The sequence below is a fragment of the Nuphar pumila genome, chromosome 10 (assembly GCF_984573655.1).
Source record: "Nuphar pumila chromosome 10, dmNupPumi1.hap1.1, whole genome shotgun sequence".
Taxonomy (NCBI): Eukaryota; Viridiplantae; Streptophyta; class Magnoliopsida; order Nymphaeales; family Nymphaeaceae; genus Nuphar; species Nuphar pumila.
The window spans coordinates 14140835-14155039 of NC_143258.1; positions in this window are offsets into that span (position 1 = coordinate 14140835).

Here is a 14205-nt window from a genome sequence, read left to right on the forward strand (position 1 = left end):
CAAAATCTTTTTCTCAACTTTTTCATTTATCAATCTTTATTAGTTTTATTCATCTTCACCAATTTTATCAATCTTATTGATTTTTCATCCATTTTTATTAATTTTGTCATTCTTATTTCAATTACCCTTTCAGACTAAGGGATAAACCTGATACCTCTTTCCCATGAGGTATTCTTTTTTCCTTCTGAATTCCCGCTCAGGTTAAGGGATAAACCTGAACCTCGTCCCGCGAGGTCCTTCTTCCTTTAGGATCACGGATAATCCTGAAGTCCTTTATCATCTTCCAAGTATCTTTAATTTTTCTACCAAATTTTACCATCTTTGTCAATCTTTGTCAATTCTTTATTTTCGATTCTTTATCAATTTTATTGATTCTTTATCATTTGTTATCAATTCTTTTAATTCTTTATCAACCTTTTATTAAATTTTGTCGAATTTATCAATTTTATTCTTTTTCCCTTTCAGGTTAAGGGATAAACCTGAATCATCTTCCATAATCTCTTTAATTTTCATCAATTCTTAATTTTCTTCTATCCTTCCCTTTTAAAAATTCGACTTCTGACTTAGATCTTCCTTTTATCTTTTCCTTTGAAGTTTCGAGTTCCGACTCGGGCTTCCCTTTGGTTCTGATTGGACCAATCGTTTATCCTTTATATTTTCCTTTTAAAGATTCAGATTCCGACTCGGGTCTTCCTTTTATCTTTTCTTTTGAAGTTTCGAGTTCCGACTCGGGCTTCCCTTTGGTTCTGATTGGACCAATCATTTTCTTTTATCTTTTCCTTTTAAAGATTCGGGTTCCGACTCAGGTCTTCATTTTATCTTTTCCTTTGAAGTTTCGAGTTCCGACTCGGGCTTCCCTTTGGTTCTGATTGGACTAATCGTTTATCCTTTATCTTTTTCTTTTAAAGATTCAGGTTCCGACTCGGGTCTTCCTTTTATCTTTTCTTTTGAAATTTCGAGTTCTGACTTGGGCTTCCCTTTGGTTCGGATTGGACCAATCATTTTCTTTTATCTTTTCCTTTTAAAGATTCGGGTTCCGACTCGGGTCTTCCTTTTATCTTTTCTTTTGAAGTTTCGAGTTCCGACTCGGGTCTTCCTTTTATCTTTTCTTTTGAAGTTTCGAGTTCCGACTCGGGCTTCCCTTTGGTTCTGATTGGACCAATCATTTTCTTTTATCTTTTATCTTTTATCTTTTATCTTTTCCTTTTAAAGATTCGGGTTTCGACTCGGGTCTTCCTTTTATTTTTTCCTTTGAAGTTTCGAGTTCCGACTCGGGCTTCCCTTTGGTTCTGATTGGACCAATCATTTATCCTATATCTTTTCCTTTTAAAGATTCAGGTTCCGACTCGAGTCTTCCTTTTATCTTTTCTTTTGAAGTTTTGAGTTCCGACTCGGGCTTCCCTTTGGTTCTGATTGGACCAATCATTTTCTTTTATCTTTTTCTTTTAAAGATTCGGGTTCCGACTCGGGTCTTTCTTTTTATCTTTCTTTTGAAGTTTCGAGTTCCGACTCGGGCTTCCCTTTGGTTCTAATGTTTGCATTGGACTAATCATTTTCTTTTATCCTTTATCTTTTCCTTTTAAGATTCGGGTTCCGACTCAGGTCTTCCTTTTTATCTTTCTTTTGAAGTTTCAAGTTCCGACTCGGGCTTCCCTTTGGTTCTAATGCTCGCATTGGACCAATCGTTTTCTTTTATGCTTTATCTTTTCCTTTTAAAGATTCGGGTTCCGACTCGGGTCTTCCTTTTATCTTTTCGTTTGAAGTTCCGAGTTCCGACTTCCTTTTGGATCCAATGCTCGTGTTGGAACCAATCATTGCGTCGAAAATTTGAGTTTTCCAAACTCAATTTTCTCTTTTATCTTTTATCTTGAAAATCCAGGTTCTGACTCGGGTCTTCCTTTTATCTTTTGTTTGAAGTTCCGAGTTCTGTCTCAGACTTCCTTTTGGATCCAATGCTCGTGTTGGAACCAATCATTGTGTCAAAAATTCGAGTTTTCAAACTCAATTTTCTCTTTTATCTTTTATCTTGAAGATCCGGGTTTCAACTCGGGTTTTCCCCTTTATATATTCCATCTTCTTGAATATCCGAATTCAGATTTATTCTCTTTAAAATTCCTTCTTTCCCCATCAGGTTAAGGGATAAACCTGAGTTCCCGTTCACGATAAGGGATAATCGTGAAACCATTCATAGAATCAGCGCAACCTTCTATAATGGTCTTTTTAAATCCAGTCTAACACTGGGCCTTCATCAAACCCAATTCTCATATTGGTCCTTCACCAAATCCAATTCTCATATTGGTCCTTTACCAAATCCAATTCTCGTATTGATCCTTCCAAATCCAGTCTAACACTGGTCCTCCATCAAACCCAATTCTCATATAGGTCCTTCATCAAATCCAATTCTCGCATTGGTCCTTCATCTAAACCAATTCTCACATTGGTCCTTCAAAATCCAGTCTAACACTGGTCCTTCATCAAATCCAATTCTCGCAATGGTCCTTCATTAAATCCAATTCTCACGTTGGTCCTTCCAAATACAGTCCAACACTGGTCCTTCATCAAAATCCCAATGATTATCATTGGTCCTTCATTCAAAATTCCAATATGTACATTGGTCCTTCAAAATTCCAATTTTCTCAAATTGGTCCTTCAAAATTCTAGTTTTACACTGGTCCTTTAAAATTCCAATGTTTACATTGGTAATTCCAAAATTCCAATTTCATAAATTGGTCCTTTAAAATTCCAGTCTTACACTGGTCCTTCAAAATACCAATGTTTACATTGGTCCTTCAAAATTTCAATTTTCTCAAATTGGTCCTTCTAAAATTCCAGTTTTACACTGGTCCTTCAAAATTCCGATGTTTACATTGGTCCTTCCAAATTCCAATTTCTCAAAATTGGTCCTTCAAAATTCCAATATTTATATTGGTTCTTCAAAATTCCAGTTTTACACTGGTCCTTCAAAATTCCAATTGATCCTTCATCAAAATTCCAATGTTTACATTGGTCCTTCCAAATTCCAATTTCTCAGACTGGTCCTTCAAAATTCCAGTTTTTCACTGGTCCTTCAAAATTCCGATGTTTACATTGGTCCTTCCAAAATTCCAATTTCATAAATTGGTCCTTCAAAATTCCAGTTTTACACTGGTCCTTCAAAATTCCAATTGGTCCTTCATCAAAATTCCAATGTTTACATTGGTCCTTCCAAATTCCAATTTCTCAGATTGGTCCTTCAAAATTTCAGTTTTACACTGGTCCTTCAAAATTCCAATGTTTACATTGGTCCTTCAAAATTCCAATTTTCTCAAATTGGTCCTTCAAAATTCCAGTCTTACAATGGTCCTTCAAAATTCCAATGTTTACATTGGTCCTTCAAAATTCCAATTTTTTTAAATTGGTCCTTCTAAATTCCAGTTTTACACTGGTCCTTCAAAATTCCAATTTTCATGAATTGGTCCTTCAAATTCTAGTTTTACATCGATCCTTCAAAAATTCCAATGTGTATATTGGTCCTTCAAATTTTCAATTTTTTCAAAATTAACCCTTCAAATTTCCAATTTTTAAATTCGTCCTTCAAATTCCAATTTAACACTGGTCCTTTACCAAAATCTTTTTACCAAAAATTCCTTTACCAAGATCCTTCTCAAATTCCAGTTTAACACTAGTCCTTTAGCAAATTCTTCTACCAAATCCCTTTTACCAAATTTTTTCCCAAAATTCCTTACTTAAACTCATTTTTTGAGTTGGTCCTGTAAAATCCATTTTTTTTGATCAAAATCGCCAAAATAAAAAAAAGTTTAGCCCGAGGTTCTGTCAAAATCTATATTGGGTGATTATTTCACAAAGGATTCTTAAAAATTTTGCCAATATGTTAAAAATGTGTTGATTCCAATCTTTTACTGCACAAAAGAATCACCTCAGATTACCTCTAGTATTCTTTTCAAAAGGGTGAAGCTTCTTTGCGAAAAAGAGTAAGATTCAAATCTTCTCTCTGTTGATCAACCAAGAGGATGTAAGAAATATCCTTGGTATGATTAGCGAAAGAAATATTCAATGATGTTGAAAAGCTAGAAGCGAATCAATATTGATCAAAGCTACGACACATGTTTTCAGTTGATTCTCTGGCAATCAGGCAGTGGAAATATCCTGAGCGATAAAAAGAATTCACTCCATCCATATCTCCTCTTTCATTCATTTAAGCAGTAATCAAATATCTGCAAAAGAGATCTCTCAACTGTCGTCAAGATGAAGACGAATAGGCGAGCTAGACCTCCGGGGCCAAAAAAGATTTGGATCATCTCCGAGATGGAGTTTATGAAAAATCCTTTTAGGGAAAGTTCAGATCAACGTCGAGATGAAGGCGAGTGTGATGAACCTACCGACAAACCCTAAATAATATTTTATTTCTGCTATCATCTAAAAAACCTTTTGAGCCAATGTCACCAATATAATTCCTAAGAAAAAGGAGGATCGAAACATCTCCAAGATGACGGAGTTTGTGACGTACCCTTCCCCGAAGAAAAAAAAAAGTCAGGACATCTTCAAAATGAAGGATGATGTAATGAACTTCCCCCGAAAACCCAAGAAAGCTCAATGTCTCAAAAAGAACGCCAGAAAGATCAGTCTCAGGATATCAAACTGCCGGAAGTGCCAGAAATCATCTTTTCTTATGCGAAATCCTTTCATCAATGTCTCTTCACTACTCTCTTTTATGAAACTAAGAGTACTTCTTCTCTATTCATATCAAGGAAATGGATAACTTCCTTGAAGAAACTCAACAACTTTAAAATTTGAATATGACTCTGGAATCCAGGGAGTTAACCTCGGTTGGAGGAAATACTCTAGGTAAAAGAGGGAGTATCTTTCGCACAAATGTGCACACTTTCAAACATTTGAATCAATTGCAATTCCATCTTATTGGCAAAATTTTCTGGTTATCCAAAAATGAAATAAATGCTCAATATCTATTTTTGATGCAACCTAGCGTTGTTTGTATTTTTCAAAGAGAGTTGCCTCATTCCGGTGAGGTTATTTCTCCCAGTCCCATCATGGTTTTCCCCATCAAGGAATCCGTGCTTTGTATATCCAGTCAAAATAAAGATTTTTACCTGAACTTTGTCTCACGAGGTATTTTTCAAAAATGTCCCATCCAGGTTAAGGGCTAAGCCTGTGTCTTTTCAAAAATTCTTATCTTTGTCTCAACCATGAGACTTCTTTAAAATCTCTCCTTTTACCATTTCGGGATATTCATCCCAAAGTCCCATCACAATTTCCTCATTTTCTTATGTCCAAATTATTTTTCTCGAGGATTTTGTTCTCTTCCCAAAACCTTCCAGAGTAAAATACAAAACCTGAAAAATAAAGCATTTCAAAGCCAATTCTTCCACACCTAGTTCATGCATTCTGACTGGGGCATTTTTTTTTAAAAAAAAAGAAAATTTGGCGTGTCTTCTTTGCCGCTAAGCTCGGCCTACAACCGGCTTTGCAGCAAAGAGGGGCATCTGTGAACACCCCAAATTTTCTAAAGAAATCCAAAAATTCCTTCTTTGCCACTGACCTCTGTCATTTGAATAATTGGGCAAATTTTTAATCAAAAATCCCATTCATTTCTCGGATTCGCTGGAATCCAAACTCATTCTTTATTCCAAATCCATTTTCTGAAGAAATTTTCCAAAAATAAACTCAAATTCTCAGTAAAAGCCTTCTTTGGTAAATATTTGTAAAATTTTGTAAATGACCTAGAAATCCCATAAATTTTTATAGTTTTTGTTTTCAAAAATACAAAAAAAGTAGAAAATTTCAAGAAAAAAACAAAAAAATAAGAAAACAGCTTCCTAAAAAGCACCTTTTGAAAATCGAGTTTCATGGAAAACACTTTTTTAGCAAAATTTTGTTAAAAACCCCCTCTTTGTAAAATCTTGAAAAACAAAAGGTCCCTTTTTGCAAAACTGTTTTTAGGGTTTTTCTTTGAGGACCTTTCGTAAGAAGGCCAGGAGAAGGGCGCCTCTCTCCCTCTCTCCTTTATCCCACCGAACTTCCTGAAAGCATCCTCCATCGCCCTCTGCTCATCTCCAACCGACTACCTCTTGAACTTTCCTTCTCCCCTTTTAAAAGGAGCACGCAGGGCTCCCGATCTCCATCCATCTTCACCCTACCATCCTTCTCTCTCACGATCCACCTTCACCCCACCATGCTCCTGATTCTTCTTCTTCTTCACCTTTTTATCTCCCTTGGTTATCATCTAGTAAGCAACAAAAAAAATCAGTTACCTCTGCCGTCACAACCGATTATCCCCTTTCTTCCTCCCTCTGGGGCTTCCCCTGTAAGAGTAGAAGAAGGATCTCTCTGCAAAAACGCGGCAGTTACTTGAAAGAGACCATATCCTCTGCGAAAGTAGGTAAGAACCCCTTACTCACCTCCAATTTTCTACAGATATTCCTTTATATTGTTATTTTTTTTTTGTTTTTGTTCTTCTTCCAGCATCTTGTTTCTTTTTTTTGTTTTTTTGGGTTTTTCCCCATTAACACACCACTGAGGGCTTCAGTTTGCTTGTAGCAACACCGACCCCTCTCGTGCAAGATCAAAGGGATCACCGTGTTCTTACATTTCTTTGATTTTATTTTTTTTATTATTTATTTCAGAACTCCTTTTTCGCATATAATCCCTGTTCGTATTCCTAAATCCAAAACTGCTCTATAGCAATATATCATCTTCCGTTTTTATCATTGTCATCCCCATTATATCATTTTATTAATACTTTTTCGTGCCTCATGCTCTTGCACGCACTTGTGCATCTTCATTTTTTTTACTATACACTAATCTCTGCATCACATGTGTGTTTGTTACATTTTTTTTAGTATCCCATGATGCACCTCTCTTTTATTTTTTATTTTTTATTTTTTATTTTTTATTATTTTTTATCTACATCTTCTCTTTCTTTTTAGTCATTTTGATGCTTTACTTTATGTGTTCACTTACTTCATTGTCGATCTGTCTAATATGATGGTTTCAATCTTGTTAAATCAAGATTTTCCCCTTTTCCAGCCTTTTCACCTTGGTTTACTTAAGTTATTTCTTACTGAAAGCACTAGAATCTGATGCCGTTGGGTAGTTGTGGTGGCCCACGAATAGTTGGCTGGATCCTATGCACCGGGATGTCAATTTGCTTTAACCTGATGATGATGAAGGAATCTCCTGTGCCAATATTATCACTACAGATAAACCAGAACTTCAGCAAGCGTCTTTTCTTCATGGGCTGGAGCATTAATTGCGTTAAAACCATGGATTCAACAGTTCGTTTATTCAAATCACTTAATGTTTCACTTGATTTCATTTTTGTTTGTCGATCTAACCCTAATCTATTTGTTTCATTATGATAGTCCTCTTTATTCTCTTTCCTCCATTATTTTACCTTTCTGGTGATCTTAAAATTGTCTAGTTACATTTTTTTGTTATATATTTATCAATCCCCTATTTCTAGTTTAAATCACATATCTCGTATGATCTCTTGTTGATATCATCAATTTCTAGTTTCTAATTTATTCTTGATTTTTGATCTCACGTTATACATTCACATTACATGTATGTGATCATTGTTTTTTTTTTGCTGAACATATATGCAAATGGATGGAAATGGTTTTGAAAGCCTTGGTGAAGCAAATGTGACAACTTAGATTGTTTCGGCTCCTGGTTGTCAATGAGGATGGGGAAGGTGATACTTCACCATGTTTAGGAAAATGCTGGTAAAGAACGTGATTGTCTAATAAAACTTGTTTTATGCAACTCTGTCAGAAATTTTAGTTCTCAGATCACTAACGAGTTCCGTTGTCCAGAAATTTTCCCACTTCCTGTTGTTTTATAAATGTTTCAGCTGATCGATGAAGAAAGTCCATCGTCCATTGAGATATATTTTATTGTGTCCAACAAGCTCTGCTTCGCGCATGCACAGGAAGAGCAACTAAAGGCCCCTGTGTCACCCGTGGTTGACTCATTCTAAGAGAATGATACTTGGTCCCTGAGTAAAGTTTCCTACAAAAGGGTTTATCAGAATTCTGCAATTATTTATGTTAATTTAATCAAAATCTTTGACACTAAAAGCCTGTTTAAAACCTTGGCTGCTGTTTGAATGACATTGATATTGGGGAGTCTGTTGAAAATTCTGTTTGAACCCGGTGATTAGCAACTTTGAACTTGATATAAATGTTAATATTATTGATTTTTTTTGAATCAGTGATCTGATTCTCGATTCAAGGATCGAGGGTCTTAATTTGTCGAACGTCTGAAATACCAGTTAGTGCAGAATCCTCCTGAATTACTGAACAACAGAGTTCAATCTGTTATATCAAGCTCTGATCATAGGAGCCAAGCTGCAAGTCAAGTTGTGGTGATCAGGTACGAGCCATTTACCCATCTTATCTACTGTTTGAATTTTTCATATATGTTGTGTGATGTTTTCACTATCAATTGATCTCTAGTACACATGACTATTGCATTCACATATTTTCTGTATTGTTTTCATTTTCAATTCTTGTTTTCTTCCTTGATTTCCTGTCATTCAATTAATTTCTAGTTTGTTTTAAAACAATTCATTTCATTTTCTTGCTTTTGTTAAGTAAGCATTAGTTATTAGTTAAGTAAACTGTTAGTTAATTGTTTTGTAATTAGTCAGTTGTTAGTAGATTTAATTAGAATCAATTTTTAATTGTAATTAGTCATTTAGGCTTCTTTCCTGATTTCTTCATATTTCTAGCACTTAATTAGTATTTTTTTAGTATAGTTTTACTTCTATCTCTGGTACTGCTCGTGTTCATTTGATTTGTGCAGGATAGCACAGGAGTAGAGCGGAAGCGATTACGTGACACGAAGTACGAAGATAGAAGATTTTTACTTTTCAGTTTAGAATTAGGAATTTGATTCTGGGTTTGTAAATATTGCATTTTACGCCCTCTGCGAAGGGTATTCATTTGTTGTAATAGTTAGTTGTTTGTACTTTTCTCAAACATTTTCCATTTAATAATTCGACAATAAAGAATAGTTTAGATTTGTGTGTTTGAATACGAAATATTCTCATTCCCTGAGTTCGACCCGGTCTCATCCACTAGTGAGAACCGGTTTTTATTATTTGATGTCTGGTTTTCACATGTTTTACATATAAAAATCTTTTCAAAATTACAACGATTCAAAAGAAGACATCAGACCCCGTGCTACGTGTGCACTTGCAGCCGCATAGGCTGCAGCTCGAAGGCTTACTAAAGATGCTCAAAGGTGCTACAAAGAGGATATACATACATGTGTGTTCGTTGGAGCGATCGCAAGCCCATAGTCTTTGTCACGGCCAGTCACTATTATGGACTGTCGGGGCATAAGAAAACCCTTGCCGTAGGCACTCGTTGGGGTATTGGACCCCACTTCGCAAACATGCGTGCAGCCTCAAGGGCTGCAGTCCGGAGACTAGCTAAACAGCCCACACAACGTGGCAAAAAGGAGGGTAAACCAACTGTTGAGCTGGTACTGCCCAAAAACGGCACACAACCTAACAGCTACCGCGGTGCCATGGGCACCATGCATAATGCAGCAGACCCGGTTGCAGCCAAAGAGAGGAACCCAGGTCTGGACCGACTGGTCCAGACCTCACTTGGGGCCCGACTACCACCAAAGCGCGAAGGGTGCTGGCATTGCAGCTAGCACCCGAAGGCGACCCACCTGCTGCAATTTGGTTGCAGCAGGTTCACCAACCTGGACCAGGTCTGAACCGACTGGTCCAGACCCAAGTTGGCCTTAGCCAACAGCCAAAGAAGGGGTGCAGATTCTGCAGCCTGCACCCGGTTGCTGCCCAAGCGCTGCAACCGCCCCCAACATGTCCAAGCTCAAGCTGGAGGGCGTGAAAAGTGGACGCCCAAGCTAAACCACCTTGGCGCAGGCCTTTGACAGGTCTGGACTGTGTACGGTTCAGACCATGTCAGGCCGGAGACAAACCTGACCCACACCAGCACAAGCTGGTGGGTTCGACTAAGGGCCACGCCAACCGAAAACAAGGAAAGGAAAGGCGCCCAGGCTGACCCGTTTGTGGTCGGCCTGGGGGCCACCCATAAGCAGCATAGCGTCCAGAAATTTCTGGGCGCTCAACAGCAGAACAAAAAGGGGCAAAAGAAGAAGAGGCTCACCCATAAGCAGCATAGCGTCCAGAAATTTCTGGGTGCTCAACAGCAGAACGAAAAGGGGCAAAAGAAGAAGAGGCTCAGCCCGACCTACCCAGGCCAGCATGGCCCGAACCCAAGAGGGTCGGCACAGCTGCTGGGCAAAGGTCTGTCAAGGGCTTTCCAGCCAATCGAAAACACTTGGAAGAAGGGCTTTTGGCGGACACAACCCCCAAAGGAAAGCGCCCAATATGGCTTCCAGCCATAGTGCAACCGAAAACCGACACAATGAATGCAACATACACTTTAAATCCATAGACTGAAATGAAAGCATGAAACATACTACGACAAATGCAAAAGCATGAATAAAAATCTAAACTCATGGTGTCTTACCGCTATTTCGCTCAATGCATTGCATGCAAAACAATGGCAATGAGCAAAACCCAAAATGATTTCAAATGGTAAAACCCAAAACGTTTTCAAATGAGAACCACCCAAAACGAGTTAAAAAGGCAACTCACTACCACATTTCACAACAAACAAAAAGATGCATTGTAAGTATGCTAAAAACGAAATCCACCTTCATTGGGTTGGTGTAGGAGTGTCTCACCTTCGAGGCTCTACAATGAAGAAGAAGGAGATGGTGGCTCACGGTTTGGAGTTGCAGCAATGTGGTGTTCCACACCACTCACACGTCTAGGAGAAGAAGGGAAGAAGAGCAAGAGAGGAGAGAGAGGCTCCTCCAAAAAAATCGTCCAAGGGTCCCCCTCTTTCTCTCTCTTTAAGTACTTAGGTCTTTTTAAATTGAATGGCTGAGATTAAAAGAGGGGTGGTGGACGGCTGGGGTGCTCCACGCCCTCCCATGGCCAGCCCACACCCAATGCATGTCAAGTTTTTGAAACTTTTAAAAAGGTTTTCAAATATGCCATTAAAAGGAGTTTCAAAAAGCCTTTATAACTTGAAAGAATTACATGGGCAACCATCCAACCCAACCAATCGACTATTGGAATTTGAATATGTTCAAAAGTATTGCAAAAATTCCATGGGGCACCAGCCCCATGCTCTCTTTATGAAAAAAACACCCCTCATAATGAGCTCTAGGCTTCTTTATGAGGGTTTTGAAAAGAGCAAAGGCCAATCATGGCCTTCTTTTCCAAAACCATGCAATTTCTTTCAAATATGCCACCCAGTTGGTCAAACCTTGACCAGATGGTCAACCAAGTCTAAAATGGTCCTCTAGAGGGGATGCCCAAAGGGTTTGGGTCCTCTAGTTGACCCGGATCCAAATCCAAAATCGCCACATGCTCTTATTTCAAAACAACACTTATTTTATGCATTAAACTACTAAATAAATTCCAATAAATCATTTGGTGCTCTTTAAAACCTTAATTAATATGAAATGCTCAAAGCCTCTTGAGGAAATTCTCATCCATTTGCGAGAATTAAGCGTATTTCGATTCGGGTCCAATCGTAGATCAAAACTCGTAATTCACATGCACTGACGATGTTTTTACGTCGTATAAGTCCCAAATTCAGGGACAAACTATAAAAACATATTATAAATTAACCCTAAAAATTTCAAAGATTAATTCATCTAGAATTATGCACTTCTTACTTACACAGTATATTTACGCGATTTTCGGGTCGCGCGTGCAAAACAAAAACACAAGGCACATTCAATTTTCATCAAATTACGTGTTATATCTCATAAATACACCAAAGCATACATTTCAATATTAATTAGGCAGTAAATTCCTCAAAAAATTTGCGGGTCTTACACTAACACCCAGAAGCATACATTATAATATTAAGTAAGCAATAGATTCCTCAGAAAATCTGCGTGTTACATTCTACCCTCCTTAAAAAGGATTTCGTCCAGGAAATCGCAAAACAACAAGAAACAACAAAAGGGTCAGATCTCGTCTGACAGCGCCTACTCGGCCACAACTAAGTCTCTCGTAGACTTCTTCAGGCAAAACTTGGCAACATGCCCGGGTTGTCCACACTTGAAACACTTGCCATCGAAGAGAGGACAAGTTCCAAGACCGTGATCTTCGTCACATCGCCGACACTTCCGCTGAACTTCTGGTCGCTGGGATCACTTTCGCTGGCGCTTCTGCTGCACTTTCTGACGCTTTCGCTCTCTAGTAGGTAGCAAAGACTCCACCCTACTAGGTTTCTTCTCGGTCGTAATCGCAAAAAATTGAGCCTGCGGCTTGGCTTGGTCTTCATCCAACAGAGTAGCTACCTCAATAGCTTCTTCGAGCGACTTTGGCCCACTAGTGAACACTTTGGTTCTCAAAGTAGGCCTCAAACCATGAGCGAACTTCATTGCTCGATCATGCTCCACAACGTAAACATTCAGACAATATCGTTCCAGACAGCGAAACTTCGTGATATAATCGGACAAGGTCATCGTTCCTTGTTGCAAGTCCAGAAATTCTTGCATCTTCTTACTGCGCTCGTGCTTCAGAAAATACGCAGAGTTAAAAACTTCAACGAATTCGTCCCACGTAACATTCGTATCTTTGAATCTGACTGAAGAGACAGTGTCCCACCACTTCTCAGTGTGGTCTTTCAAACGATAAGTACCAAAACTCACTTTCTTCTCCTCTGGGACATCCAAAACATGGAAAATACGCTCTATCTCACGTATCCATGACTCAACGGCTTCAGGGTCTGTCTTACCCATAAAAGCAGGAGGATCTAACTCCATGAATCGCTTATACGTAACCGTACTACTGTTCTGTACACTTTGGGCTACGTGCTGAAGGTTCACACCTAACTGCTGTATCGCAACCATCTGCTATTGCACAACCTCCGCAAGGTTGTTCACAACGCCCATAACAGCGTTGCATCTAGTCTTCCAAGCCATCTATCGCTACAAAAGACACAAAAGTCAATCGATAGCTCTGACAACCTAACTCGCGAAACGATATCGCACCAATCATGCAAACATCATAAGCATACATAATTCAGGCAAAAACTACATCACAGCTCAATTGTGCAACATCACGACAAAAGAGCACGTTCTACGAACGATCTCGAGCGACACCAAACAAGGCCGCTATCGCTAGAAAATCACTATTCTAGAGGACAAACGTTAGAGGACCACCACTCTAACACAACCAAACACGAGAGTTATCATTACTCATATCATCGGTAGGGAATCGCCACCGTAGCGGCATCGTTAGATAATCGCCACTCTAACGACATTATCAGAGAACCTTCACTCTGATGGCATCGTTAGCGAATCGCCATGCTAACGGCATTGTGAGAGAATCATCATGCTGACGACCTTGTTGGAGAATCACCATCCAGCAACCTCATTAGGAACTCGCCATCCTAATGGCATCGTTAGAGAATCGTCACGCTAACGGTATCGTTAGAGAATCGCCACGCTGACGGCCTTGCTAGAGAATCACCATCCCAGCAACCTCATTAGGAACTCGCCATCTTAATGACATCGTTAGCGAATCGTCATGCTAACGGCATCGTCAGAGAATCGCCATGCTGACAGCCTTGCTGGAGAATCGCCATCCCAACAACCTCATTAGGAACTCGCCATCCTAATGACATCGTTAGCGAATCGTCATGCTAACGACATCGTCAGAGAATCGCCACGCTGACGGCCTTGCTGGAGAATCGCCATCCCAACAATCTCATTAGGAACTCGCCATCCTAATGGCATTGTTAGAGAATCGTCACACTAACGACATCGTCAGAGAATCGCCACGCTGACGGCCTTGCTGGAGAATCGCTATCCCAACAACCTCATTAGGAACTCGCCATGCTAATGGCATTGTTAGAGAATCGTCACGCTAACGACATCGTCAGAGAATCGCCACGCTGACGGCCTTGCTGGAGAATCGCAATCCCATCAACCTCATTAGGAACTCGCCATCCTAATGACATCGTTAGCGAATCGTCATGCTAACGGCATTGTCAGAGAATCGCCATGCTGACGGCCTTGCTGGAGAATCGCCATCCCAGGAACCTCATTAGGAACTCGCCATCCTAATGACATCGTTAGTGAATCGTCATGCTAACGGCATCGTCAGAGAATCGC